At 45.0% G+C, this 13,357-nt stretch overlaps 1 long non-coding RNA gene across 3 annotated transcripts in view; it reads left to right on the top strand.

The window, feature by feature from the left end:
- The first annotated feature begins 9,025 nt into the window (after positions 1–9,025).
- The window catches only part of LOC111768169 (uncharacterized), a 123,106-nt gene continuing 118,774 nt past the window's right edge, over positions 9,026–13,357 (top strand). For all 3 annotated transcript variants that reach the window (XR_011426627.1, XR_011426628.1, XR_002800353.2), the window contains exon 1: positions 9,026–9,416. This is a non-coding gene — a long non-coding RNA (uncharacterized lncRNA). The remainder of the gene's footprint in view (positions 9,417–13,357) is intronic.

Here is a 13,357-nt window from a genome sequence, read left to right as displayed (position 1 = left end):
GCTCCCAGTTTGGTGGAAGGTGCTTCTCGCCCCAGGAGCCCCTGTCTTCGTGATCACGTGGAGGGAACATGAGGAGGGCACTCGAGATGTTCCTGCAGCCCACTCCCAGGTGTATCACTTGAAAAGGGAGAGCCACACCTACACTCAGAATAACTACAGTTTCTTGAAAATGCTAGATCAGCTTATCCTGTCTTCACAAAGACAACCTCAACCACACAGAAACCGTTTGTGTTTATAAAACAGAGAGTCACCAGAATGAAATATTGTTGCTGCCTTTTAGTGGTTTCTTTCTGTGTTATACTGGTGGATTCCGTAATGGGAGGAGGGGGATGGAGTCCTGACGACTAAAGATCTGTACTATTTGCCTTGCATAATGATTTATACCTTACAAAGCTCATTGACAAGGGCTATTTCATTTCGTTCAAGTTAAAGTATTATTTTGCTTTCCTGATGGGATTGGTGAGAAAGTGACTTGAAATAATATTTGCAAGACAGAAGGGCAGTCATGTTTCAGTGAGGAAGCCCATTCAGATGAGGGCAAGAAGCGCAGGGGAGCACCTCCTGTCTGTAGACGCAGGGCCAGGTGCTTGGCGTGTGATTTCGTATTAATCCTTTTAACAGCACCGCGTGCTGTTTGTTACTGTTTTTCATTTCATAGATGAGGAAGCTGAGGCTTGCATAGTCTGAGCAATCTGTCAAAGACGGCATGATCGGTTTGTAATAGAGCTGGGGTTTAAACAAATTTTTTAGCTACATGTGTGGTTTTCTTTAAATGATACTGGGTTACATATCAATACAAGTTACTTTGAAAAAAAAAATCTTCTCCCAGGGTGGGCATGGTAATATATCCGGGCTGAAAGAGAAAATAACTTGTCAAAACTGCCTGAGGTTGATGACAGTCACAACGTGATTACTGTGTCTTGCTGCTTTCATTGACAAGAACACTGAATTTGGTTTGAGCGGGACCTGGTGCCGTTCTCTGTCCTGCTTCCCTTCCTCAGGCTCCAGGGCAAAGTTGGAAGAACAGAGAAGACAATAAAACATGGAGCAGCAAAAGGGGGAGAAGCTGCACACCAGATGTGTGCTTTGCCGGACTTCCCCATGTGGCTTTGTGACTGATGCCGTGCGGGAGGAGAGAGGCCGGGGAAGTTTGGGGTTATTGCCTGGTGGCCAAAGACTACTTTGCTGAGCTCTCGATGTCACCGGGGTTCAGCTCCGGAGTGAAGGGAGTTGCAGGTGCTTAAGGCTGTTCTTGCTCTCCAGGAGCTTCCACTCTACAACCATCCAAAGGCTGGGATCAGCCAGGCGATTTTCCAGGACCTGTGGTATCTGGGGACCATATTTTATGGCGCTTATGCCTTTGCCTCTTTACCTGCTTTACATGCAGGGTCTCTGCTTAGGTATCCTTTGAGGAGAGGCTTCCTCGGCTGAATCAAGTCTGAGCAAAAACTGCTGTTGGCAATTTGACATATCAGTTAGTGGATCAAGGTAGTAAATTCTCCTGTAATATCTTCAAAAGAAACAACAATTATCAAATATATAGCACTTGAGGAGTTTTATATGGTAGAATGTTATACAACCTTTGAAACCGAATTGAAGTACTATTTATTATATTGGAAACTAAAGTGAAATGGGACCCAAAAGTTGGATACACATAAATTGTATCCAATTATCTACAATATTTCATCCATGCTTCTTAGGCAAAAATCCAGATGTAGGTGAAATATTAACTTCTTTGTTGTCTACACCACAACTTGTTATCTAGTTGAGATTCACTTCCCTGGGGTCATAGCACACAGCTTCTGGCCTTTGTAGGTTTGCTCCTCTTTGAGATTGTCCACAGTTTTAGCACCTTGTCAAGGTTTCAGGGGTTGTGTAGAGCAGAGCATTGGATCACTGACCCACAGAAGCTGTTGCTGAGATGTGAAATACCCCAGCACCCGGCGCCTTCACACTAGTAGGGCCCTCTGCTGCCTGCAGTCACACTCAGGACCAAAGTTCCTGGGTGTCCTGGTTGGACGCATCTTAGGTCCACACTTCCCTGTGGATATGGGGTTGTCACATCAGAACCCACAGATCTTGCCTCTTCTTACCTCCTTCTTTTTTTCTTACCTTCTGGGGGAAATCATTCTTCATCCACGTTTCTGGCCAAGACACCTTGTGTAGACACTTGGTATATCTCACACCCTCTCATGTGACTTGAGCATTTGAAAAGAGAATCCAGGAAGGAACTATGTGGAGGAGAGTCAGAGTCTTCTAGTGTTGTGAGAACACAACCAAACACACCAATGAATAAGGAAAAAGAAAAGGGAAGGCGAGAGGGAGACACAAAAGTCACGGAGGTTAATATCTACATCTCTGTATTTAAAAGCCATACATCTATATTTCTATGCATATCTGCTTCTCTCTTTATCTATTTATCTTGGAGAAAACACATCAAAACGTTAGCAGTGTTTATTTCTAGCTGGTAGGCTTTTCAATGGTTTTAATGTTTAAAAATTCCTCTACAAACATTTATTATTAATAACTGCAATAAATAAACAAGGCTATTTTGTAAAATGATGAACATAGACATGTTTTAAACTAGTATAGGAGTCTCAAAAATTAGGAGTGTGAAAGAGTAATAGATAAGAGATGAGCTGTCGTTTGTGGTCTTCGGCACAGGGCAAGGACCAGATTCTGTTTATCCTGAAGAACAGCAGATTAATTTCTCCTGGCTTTTTTAGACAGAGTGAGTAATGAGCGCTGTAGACACACAGCAGGGGAGGGCATCTCTGTTGTTGTTTCATATAATTTGTGCAGAGAATGATAATGTTTTTCCGAGCAGACTATGTGACATTCTTATTTAACTGCGGTTTTCACTGTGACATTTTATTCACTCTAAGTGTGTAAGTTCACATATTATCTGACCAGAAAAGTGAAAACTGAGGCTCAGCTCTGATGGTTTAGGAGAACCCCCTGCAGGGAGGGACCTAACGGCGGAACACCCCTTTTCAGTCAGGCTTCCAGATTTCCTCCTGATGACCTTCCTAAACCCCACCACATGGAATCGATCCCCGGCAAGGTGACAGAGCTTCAGGGACCAAGAAGAAAGCAGGAAGGACAATACCACTGCCAACAGCATACTCACTCTGTTCTTCGCCCCTCCCGGGATCTCTGCTGGGATTGTCACGTGGATCTTCTGACTGGCCGCCCTTCCCTTCCAGCCTCATCCCCCACAGGTAGTCCTCCGTCTTGGAGCCATTTTGATTTTCCTGACATTTAATCTGATCCCGATGTGCCAGTGGTGAAGAGTTCTCCACTGTTTACAGGATGAAGTCCCAAGCACAGGCATGACACAAAAAGTTTTCCACTAGAAGTTTCTCCAGAGAAGATATACAGATGACCAACGAGAACATCAAAAGACGCTCACCATGATTAGTGATTAGGGAAATGCAAGTCACAGTGCATCCATACCACGATGAGATACCACTTCACGTCCACTAGGATGACAATAATAACAGTAATAATAAGGAATAACAAAAGTGAGGATGTGGAGAAATTGAGGCCCTCATACATTATTGACGAGAATGTAAAATACTGAAGCTGTCGTGGAAGGAGTTTGACATTTCCTCAATAAGTTGAATGCGGAATATCATATGATCTAGCAATTCCACCCCTAGGTCTATACTCAAAAGAATTGACAACAGGCGTTCAAACAAAAACTTGTATAAGAATGCTCATTAGCAGCACTCTTCGCAATAGCCAAAAGGTGGAAACGATACAAATGACCATGGATTGATAAACAGGTAAACAAAATGTGGTATACCCATACAATAGAATATCATTCAGCCATAAAAACAAAAGAAGTACTTGTATGTGCTGCAGTGTGGATGAACCCTGAAAACATTATGCCAAGTGAAAGAAGCCAGACATAAAAGGCCACCTATTATGCAATTTCATTTAAATGAAATATCTAGAATAGGCAAATCACACGGACAGAAAATAGACCAGTGGTTGCCAAGGGCACTGGGTGGGCAGAGGAGCAGGGAATGGGGAGTAGTGTTTATTGGGTATGAGGGATTCTGGGGGTGAAAAATGTTTTGTGGTGATGGTTACACAACATTGTGAAAGTATTAAAAGTCACTGAATTGCACACTATAAAATTGTTAAAATGATAACTTTTATGTTATGTGTACTGTTCCATAATAACAAAGAAATGTTTTAAAGGCTTTCCATATCTGGATGTAGCTTTGTTTTTTCTGACTCTTCCATTCCAGCCCTGTCCTCAGTGGGCAGGCCAGGCCAAACACTCACACTTCACAAAACAGACACACTAGCTCCTGTCTTCGTTTCTGTGCTTATGCTGCTCCTGGTGCTAAAACTGTGAGCCATGCCACCTGGCTCTCTGCCTGGCTAATATTTATTGGACTGTGCATTCATGTTGCAAGAAATCTTGCCTGAACTACTCAAAGTAGACTTTGTGCATTCTGAGCTGAGTAAATTTTTATCAAATCCATAGGATATTGTTAAGGTTACTGTGACTTTGTAACAAACCACATCAAAGCTTAGTGGCTTCAAACAATGACATTTATTTCACTCATAAATCTGCAGTTTGATCAGAACTTCATAGAGGTAACTCTTCTCTCCTCCATTAAGCCCCAGACAGGGCAACCTGAAGGCTGGAATCATTGAAAAGCTCACCTACTCACAAGTCTGGTAACTAGTCACTAATGTGACCATTGGCTACATTGATGCTATCATCCTGTATACCTATATACAGCCAAGCCGTATCACCTGAACTTCCTTACAATATGGCAGCTGGCTTCCCAGGGCAGGGTCCAAGATAGAGAGAGGCAAGCAGAGCTCTATTATCTTTAATGTCCTAGTCTCATGGGTCACATGGCATCACTTCTGCCACATCCTATTAAAAGTGAGTCAGTAAAGCCAACTCATATTCAAGAGGAGGTGAATTAGACTCCATGTTTTATGACAAGAGTGTCAAAGAACTTAGAAGCATGTGTTAAAATCATCACAGATATTCCCCTAATCTAAGAGAGGTACACCCTGGACCCCCATGGGATTCCTTGCTCCCAGTATAATATTCTGCCTTATTTCTCATTTTGTGTCTCATCTTTTCTAGACTGTTAGCTGCATTAGATGGTATTAATTTTGCTCAATATCATATCACCAGTATGCCACACTCTGCCTAAAAATTCATTGCATGAATAAATAATATATTATTGCACTCATTTGTGTACCAGATTTTCTCAACCTGCTATTGCCTGAGGGCAAGAATTGTGTCTAATATAACTTCATAATCCATGCACCAGGCATGATAGCATCTGACACAGAGCAGCAAGAGTAGGTTCTTGTGAAAGGAATTAATCAATGCACGGATTGATGATTGCATTTGCTAGCCGGGAATCTATGTGCATTTGTGTGTGTAGGTGCTTTTGAAAGACTTTTTCCTTTGTCACATAACCACAGTGAGGAGGACAGACACTTATTTTTCTTACAAGTCTGCATTTAGGGCTAGGAGATTACTTAAACCATAGTAAGTGCACAGTATATTCATTCAATTTACTGATTAAGTAAATTAATGAATAAATTTGTAGTTTGCTTTTTCACGGAGAAATACATTGATGGATATTAATTGTCCAAAGGCTGCATCTTATGCTACATTTAATGAATTCTATTGTAATTTGGTATTTTCAACAACCCTTTTTTCCAAATATTAACTTTGACACAGTAATCAGACTAGAGTAATGGTTTTCCAAAGGAGTTGATTTTGTCCCCAGGAGATATTTGGCAATGTCTGGAGATTTTTCTGGTTGTCTCAACTGAGAGGATGCTCCTGGCATCTTGTGAGTGGAGGCCAGATGTGTGTAAACATCAACAGTGCACAGGACAGCCCCCCACAAAGGAGAATCCTCCAGTCACACACTTCAGTATCACAGAGGTCAGGAAACACGAGACTAAAATTCAGGGAAACAGATCAACAAGGCACAACCTTTGTCCCTAACAGCCCCACAAAAAAATATACAGTAGTCCCTCCTTTTCTGCTGGTTCACTTTCTGTGGTTTCAGTTAGCCAAGGTCAACTGTTGTCCAAAAATATTAAATGGAAAATTTCAGAAATAAACAATTTATAAGTTTTAAATTGCACCCTGTTCTGAGTAGTGTGATGAAATCTCACGCTGTCCCACTCCATCCTGCCCTGGACGTGAGTCATCCCTTTGCTGGATCCCCAATCATTGGCATCGTCTGCTACTGCTATGCCACCGCCTGCATCATCAGGACCCAGTGATCCTCCTCCTGATGTATCTTCAGAGGTCGATAGTAGCCTAACGCTACAACACAATGCCGACATCATTCACCTCCCTTCATCTCATCAGGTAGGCGTTATATCATCTCACGTCATCACAGGAAGAAGGGCGAGTGCAGTACAGAAAGACATTTTGAGAGAGCGAGCGAGACCACATTCACATAACTTTTATTACAATATATTGTTATAATTGCTCTATTTTATTATTAGTTATTGTTGTTAATCTCTTACTGTGCCGAATTTATAAATTAAGCTTTATCATGGGTATGTATATATAGGAAAAATCATAGTATATATAGGGATCAGTACTATCTGTGGTTTTAGGCATCCACTGGGATCTGCAGCAGATAAGGGGGCAACTGTGTGTGTAAATGAACGATTGTATCAGGGTGACTTCTGTGTAATAATGGAAGTGTGTGGAACAAATGGAGGTGGAACAGGGTAGGACGTCATTAGCTGGCCTGGACTCATCAAAGAACTCACACTGAAAGGGGAAAAGCTTGTGTCAAGTTATACGAAAAAACCTAGACTGAAATGTATAAATTTAATAATGCCCAGAACTGGTAGGAACTGACTAGAAGGACTCTGAGGTCCCTTTTATTGGGGAATGAACACTCAAGATGGACATAAAGATGTCTTCCAATACCTATCAAATATGTTTGGCACCTTGACCGACATGTTGGACAGGTCAGTACAATTTTTTGATTTCATGAAAGTGAAGAGGGCAGACAGGTTAGCGGAGAGAAGGAGGCTTTTGTCGTTGTTTTTTCCTGTTTTTTTTTTTTTTCATCCTGAAACACAAAACCTCCGAGGTGGCCCATGGATCAGGACTCTTCTTGTAAGGAGAGGCGGCTCCTCTGCGTTTCCCCTTCTCAAGCGTTTATCTTTGGATCGTGTGCCGGTAATCATGGATGGTCTTTCAGCTCCACGTCTACCCTTCGTTCCCTGCTTTGTGCTCCTGGAGCTGTACCCTGTAAACATGTCTCCTTTGCTGGCTGGAGGAATGCTAAGCTTCATCAACAGAGGTCAGTGGAGGGACCCCGAAAAGGGCTGGAGGCAGAAAGACACCTTCCTTCTCGGTTCAGGTCCTCACTTGTTATTGTTGTCATCACTATTTATTATTATTATTCAGTATGAAATATATTTAATTAATATATCAATAAATATTTTCTGGATCCATACTTAAAAAATTTTTCTAAGGTCCCTGAACCAATAAAATGTCGGAGATCATGAAAAAAGAAAGACTGAAGAGAAAAAGGCCAAGCCATCCCTCCCTCCAACGTAAAGCCTCGTCTCGGGTTCTGCTTTCTGGTAGAAATCCTCCTTTTCCTCAGGTAATTTCTATGATGAATGACTTCACCGTTGGGAGGGTTTTGAGTCAGACTTCCAGAGTTCCTATCGTGGACTCACCACTAACCAGATCTACTACTTTGGTCAAAGTATGTAACTTTTCTACATTACTATTAACTTGTTTTATGATTGTAGATATTTTAAATGGTTTTTGAAGGGAAAAAGTTTTACTTGGTGCCCTGAAACAGAAGATAATATAGAAAAAGTTCTTTACTGAATGCCCTGGCATATAGTAAACGCTCAACAAATGCTTTTTGTTTGTCTGTTTTTGTTAAGGCATGGTCCTGCCTCCTAAACACAAAGATGTGGCCTTACGTGCACAAGCATCAGCAAGATCCTACATCAATAAGGCCAGGACTCTTAAGTGTATACAACAAGGAATTTGCATATCCAGTACTGGAGAGTTATTACAAGAGCACAAAAGCTGTGGCGGACTCAGGACCACAGAATAGGGTAATAATCACAGGGACCATATACCGAGCACAGACCAGGGAGTGAGCACTGTTCGAGGTGGTTTCGCCTATAACAACTCATTTAATTCTTACAGCAACTGTATCAGCCCAGGTGGCAGGTAATACTTTCTCATATTGTGGATCAAGATACACCCATCTTTTCCAAGATTTGTCCAAGTTACAGAGCTCAGAAGGGGCAGGTGATGAGTCGAGGCCCATGACTCTCCAGGGGTTCTAATGGCCACCTCAGCTAATGATCACACTGCCTCTAAAACTGCAAGTAGATAGCTTCTCTTTTCTTGGCTCCAGAAAAGAAAAACTACGCGAGCACTGATGCTGGAAGGGACTTTGGCAATCAACCTAGTCTAACTGCTTTCAAGCCCAGGAGGGTATTGAAGCCGAGAACCAAACCGCTTGCACAAACCTGCCCAGCTAAGTGAGCTTCAAATCTGGAACTGGAACCCCGGTCTCCCAGCCCCCATCCTGTGCCCTCCTTCCCTGTGTCTCGTGTTCCTCCAACAACATAATCCGTATTCTAACGTGCGTTAACTTCCTATGCAGTTACATTTTTTAAAATCTCCATGTCTCCCCAGTCAGCCATATCCTTTCCATATGGAGGTTAAAGTCATATAAATTAAATGAGAACAACATGTTATCCAGGACTGAAGGAATGGCTGCTGGATTTTTTTTTTTTAAAGAATAAAATGACTTCAATTGATAGGTATTTATGGAAAAACACTAGAATCTTTACAAATAATCTTAATGCTGAAAACATATTTTAATTGGCTTACTAATAAAAGAGAGGCACTTAAACAGAGGCCTTGGGATTAATAATTACTTTGCTAAAAATGATACATTCCTGGCTGGCATCTCATGCAGGGTTGGCTTGTGAACCCCGGAATGGCCAGCGCCCTGGCAGAGGGAAGCTGAGGTGTCAGAACAGTGGCCTCGCAGGAGCCTGCATCTTACAGAGACTCAAGGGCTCCGAGCTTGGGGACGAGACAGTTAAAGTCTCCCTGTGCGCGCGCGTTATATCACACAGCGCCGGTGCCAGGTCAGCAGTCTGGCTGGAGCTCGGACGTGGCTGGTCGTGCCAGGAGGTGCCAAGCCACCCTGCCAGCCCTGAAGAAGGTTCCCAAATCCAGGTTTCCTTCTGCAGCCTGGAGGATGCTTTGACGACTGTCTCATGAAAGGATACTAGGAGCTGCCCTGGTGCTTCCCAGACAAGCCACGGTGGAACACGGGACTCTCCCGGCTGGGAGCCCACTGCTGCTGTAACAAAGGCAGCCCAGGCGAGACCCTGCTCAGGTGAGACGAGGCTCTGGGATTTGGCTGCTGGCTGTGTGGTCCTGTCTCTGCCGTGTGTTTGGGGAAAAGTCACTCTGCCGGGGCTGGACGCTGCTATCAGACAGATTGATTGCTGAATGCCTTTTGCCATTTCCCTAATTCCTTTTTAAAAAGCATGAGCCAGGCTCTTCATGCAGTTTGGTCAGAAAGCCACCTCTCAAATCAAGGAGCTGGTTTCCAAGAGCATCTAGCTGATGAGGAATGCTACCTCAGACCCTCAGCTGCGGCGGCGGCAGCAGAGGGGAGTCTGAATGCACGTCCCAGAGGTGATTTCTCCCGGTGCCTCCAGATGAATGCTGGATGGGGGCAACAGAATAGGACTGGGGTCTGGCGTGCTGAGTTCTAATTCAGAGCCTGTTCTGGGGTGACCAGGAAGCTGTGTGGTGTTGGAAAAAATCTCGTAACCTCTCCGCATTTTGGTTCTTGGTTGAATATTTGCTGCGACAGGTCCCAGCTCCGTGGGGGACAGAACTGGGTTCTATTTGCCTTTGTGTGCTGAGCCTGGGCACAGGGTCCGGTGTGTGGCAAGCTTAGAAACTGCTTGTGGACTCAATGCCTTGGAACAGAAAAAATGACAGCAAAATGGGTAAACTTGGAAAGACCACAGCCCAGGCTGTAGTCTCAGAGAAGCTGGCTAACCTTTTGGAGCATTTGCAAAACGAACAGAGCAAAATTTCGTGTTGTGATGGTTGCGTTAGTTAAGGTCTGTGCAACTGTGAGGCTCGTGTGGGCACTGCGGCAGCGCGGGCCTGAGCTTCGGGTTAAGTGAGACCCCAGTGACAGGTCCAAGGGATGGAGAGCAGACAGGGGTAAACCCCGGTCTTTGGGATGAGGGCATTTTTGGAACAGTCTGGATAAAATCCCGTCACAATGGCGGAATGCATATGATAGCCTTGAGCCACACCCAAGTTGGGGCCAACCTCCAAGATGTCTGATCACAGGGTGGGGTCTGGCATTAGAAATGCTCAGGATCAGGCAGATACTCTGGTTTCAGTAACCAGAAGATTCATCCAAATCGCACCTCCAGCTGAACTCTTGGACAAGCAAATACGACTATTTTCCTGATCCAATCCCCATGTTGCCTTGTCTCTGCCTTCAGGGCTGTGTTCAAAGTCCCTCCTATGACCTCCTAGGCTGATCCCAGCCTCTGGGGCCTTCATTCTCTTGCTCTCCCTTGCCTCTCTGGCCTGTTTCCAGAGAGTCCTGCTCCACGCTTCACGCAGCACATACTCAGGGCTTGTATTTTCCTGCTGGCTCCCGATGTTGTCATCATGATGCCTCTGCTTCGTCCAGATCCTCAGCCTCTAACATGCGCTCCAGCAACCTGTACTACCGTTCTCATTGTTCAAGACTAAGCTTAGCTGTAGTTTCCTCTAAAAAGCATCCTGAGGCTCATTTGGGTATTTCTCTTCTTGCCTGAAAGTGCCCTGTGTTGTTTCTCTCACGGAATTGGACTGTAATTGTCCTCACCCCCCACTAATTGGTGCTGGAGCACAGAGGCTATAGCTTTGTCAGTGGGTGCGCCCAGCATCTGGCGCACAGGAGAGAGAACCTCATCCAACTGCAGGTGGAAAGAAAGAGCATCCACCCCTGGGGAAGGCTCAAAGGCTTCCAACAGTTTCGTGGTCCTCCCCCGGACTGGAAACCTGTGAGAGACAAAACAAACGCCAGGAAACCAAAGCAGGGATCTGGGGCCCTGACACCAGCACTCAGGGAATCAGGCGGCTGCAGCTCAGAAAGCTGAGCGTTACAAGTGCACGGGCCCACCGCAGGCAGAGTGTTCACCTGGTGAGCGCACCGAGAGCATCCCTCCAGGCCCCATGACTGCCAGCCTGGTCTGCCCTGGACTACACGGGGACGAGGCCAAGGGCTTGAGCTAAAGACTGAAGCTAAGATGGAGCTGTAGGGTGGGAAGTGACGGTCAGTCCCACACTCTGTGGAAATAAGTTGCATCTTTTCCAGGACTCATTCCAGCATTGCTCTGCTCTCACAGGACAGTTCATTGCAATCATGACTGGATAATTTGCACAGAGAGGCCTGTAAGTCTCTCACTTTTTCCCAGAATCAAAGCCCGAGGGCCCCTCATGGGGACAGTGAGTAGACGTTCCCTGTGGGACCTGTCCCCAGTTAGCCGTGCACGCGAGAAAAGGCCCTATAGTCCCGTCCAGGTGGACTTCACTGTCCTTTGTGGAGGGCTCCCAAGAAAGGCAACAGCAGGACGTCTGGGTGACAAGCTGTGCATATGAGTCAGATCTATTGTGACAAACGCATCTCACACTGGTTTAGACAAGAAAGGAAATTTATTGGGACAGGTAAGCAGGAGCATTAAAATATGATTGTGCTTCTGACCCAGCATGATCCAGGGGTTCGACAAAGTCAACAGAAATCACTGGTTATCCATGTTTGTTTGTTTGGTTGGTTTTCTCTATCTCTCAGGTCTGCTTTTTTTTTCAGTTGATTTTATTCACAAACATACACTCCCCGTGGGGTGGCAAAGATGGTGCTTCTGACAGTTCCACGTAACAAGCTCAATGATGACAGAAGACCTCTTCCCCCAGAGTTCAAGCAAAATCCCAACGTCCCTTGTTTGGCCTCATTTGGCTGCCAAACCCACAGCTAAGTGCAGCCCTGGGGTCCAGGGAGCGCGATGTGCAGAGGGGCCCTCCCAGATCTGCCCCTCCGTCTCCACCCTCACTCCCACACCAAGAGGCACTGGAAGATCCTCCAACCACCGTGAGCCCCTCAACTTGCGATCACAGGCTGTCGGGGCCAGGAGGGAGCTCAGCAAGCACCTGGTTAACTTCTCTCATTTTTGGTTTATTAATTTTTGGGAGGAGGGGCTGTGAAGTCTTATATGCTTATTGATTACAATTTAGAGAATAAAGAGAAAGGAAAGATGAAAATAAAAGCCATACATAATCCCCCAATAAAAAGACAATACCTCTATTCATTCAAAATTTTCCCAAGTAACTTAAAACTTTTCTACATAATTTGAATCATGTTTATATTTTGGATTCCTGAATTTACCATAATCAATTTCCTTTGTCATTCAAGTTTTCTTTAAAATTTACTTCTATGGCAGCCCATCCTTCCCTGGCATGAACAGACACATTCACCTACATTTTGGCAGCCGTTTCCCCAGGATCAATTCCTTCTTTTTATGGGTGAGTGAACGGAGGTCCAGAGAAGGGACAGGATTCTCCTCGATGGGCAGCAGCACTGGGCCGAGAGTCCAGGCCTCTGCCCCTGGCCCCTCCTTTCTTATTTAGGGCTTCATCTTCACGGACCTGCCAGACATACAAAAGGGTTTTTTTTTTTTTTGGTGATTTCATGAACTGATGGATGAGTATTAGAGAGAGACAGGTCTCAGCTGAGTGAAATGTCCCCCCAAGGGTGGAGACTGCCTGAAGCTCGAAGGAGACAGGGTCCTTCCACCTGACCCACATGGCAGGTAGGAGAGAGTTACTAACGGGGGGGGGGGGGGGGGAGCAAAAATGCGTTTTTCTAAATTGAGTAAAGGCGACAAATACTCTGAAAATGCACATCCTTCTGTATAAGGCAGCGCGTGGCGGGGATTACAGGTGTTGCTTCTGCCTCCATGTTTTCATTCATTTAACAAATACTTATGGCTTGTCTGCTCTGTGTCAGGCACTGTTCTTAAGTACCGAAGACAAGCCATGAAAAGATGAGGGCTGTGCTCTCAGGGGCTCCTGGGCTATGCAGGGGAGGCTGGACAGAAAACAGACAAAGCAGTAAAGGAAAATGGAAAATAGATAGCGATGAATACCGAGCAGGGAATGAAAAGGGAGAGCTCTGATGGGGACTGGCGAGTGTCGATTTGGACTAAGTTGTCGGGAGAGGCTACTTAGGGTGTGAACACTAGGCTGAGCTGTGAACGGGAG

The sequence above is a fragment of the Equus caballus genome, chromosome 15, assembly GCF_041296265.1.
Source record: "Equus caballus isolate H_3958 breed thoroughbred chromosome 15, TB-T2T, whole genome shotgun sequence".
Lineage (NCBI taxonomy): Eukaryota > Metazoa > Chordata > Mammalia > Perissodactyla > Equidae > Equus > Equus caballus.
This window is presented reverse-complemented; position numbering and strand designations above follow the sequence as displayed.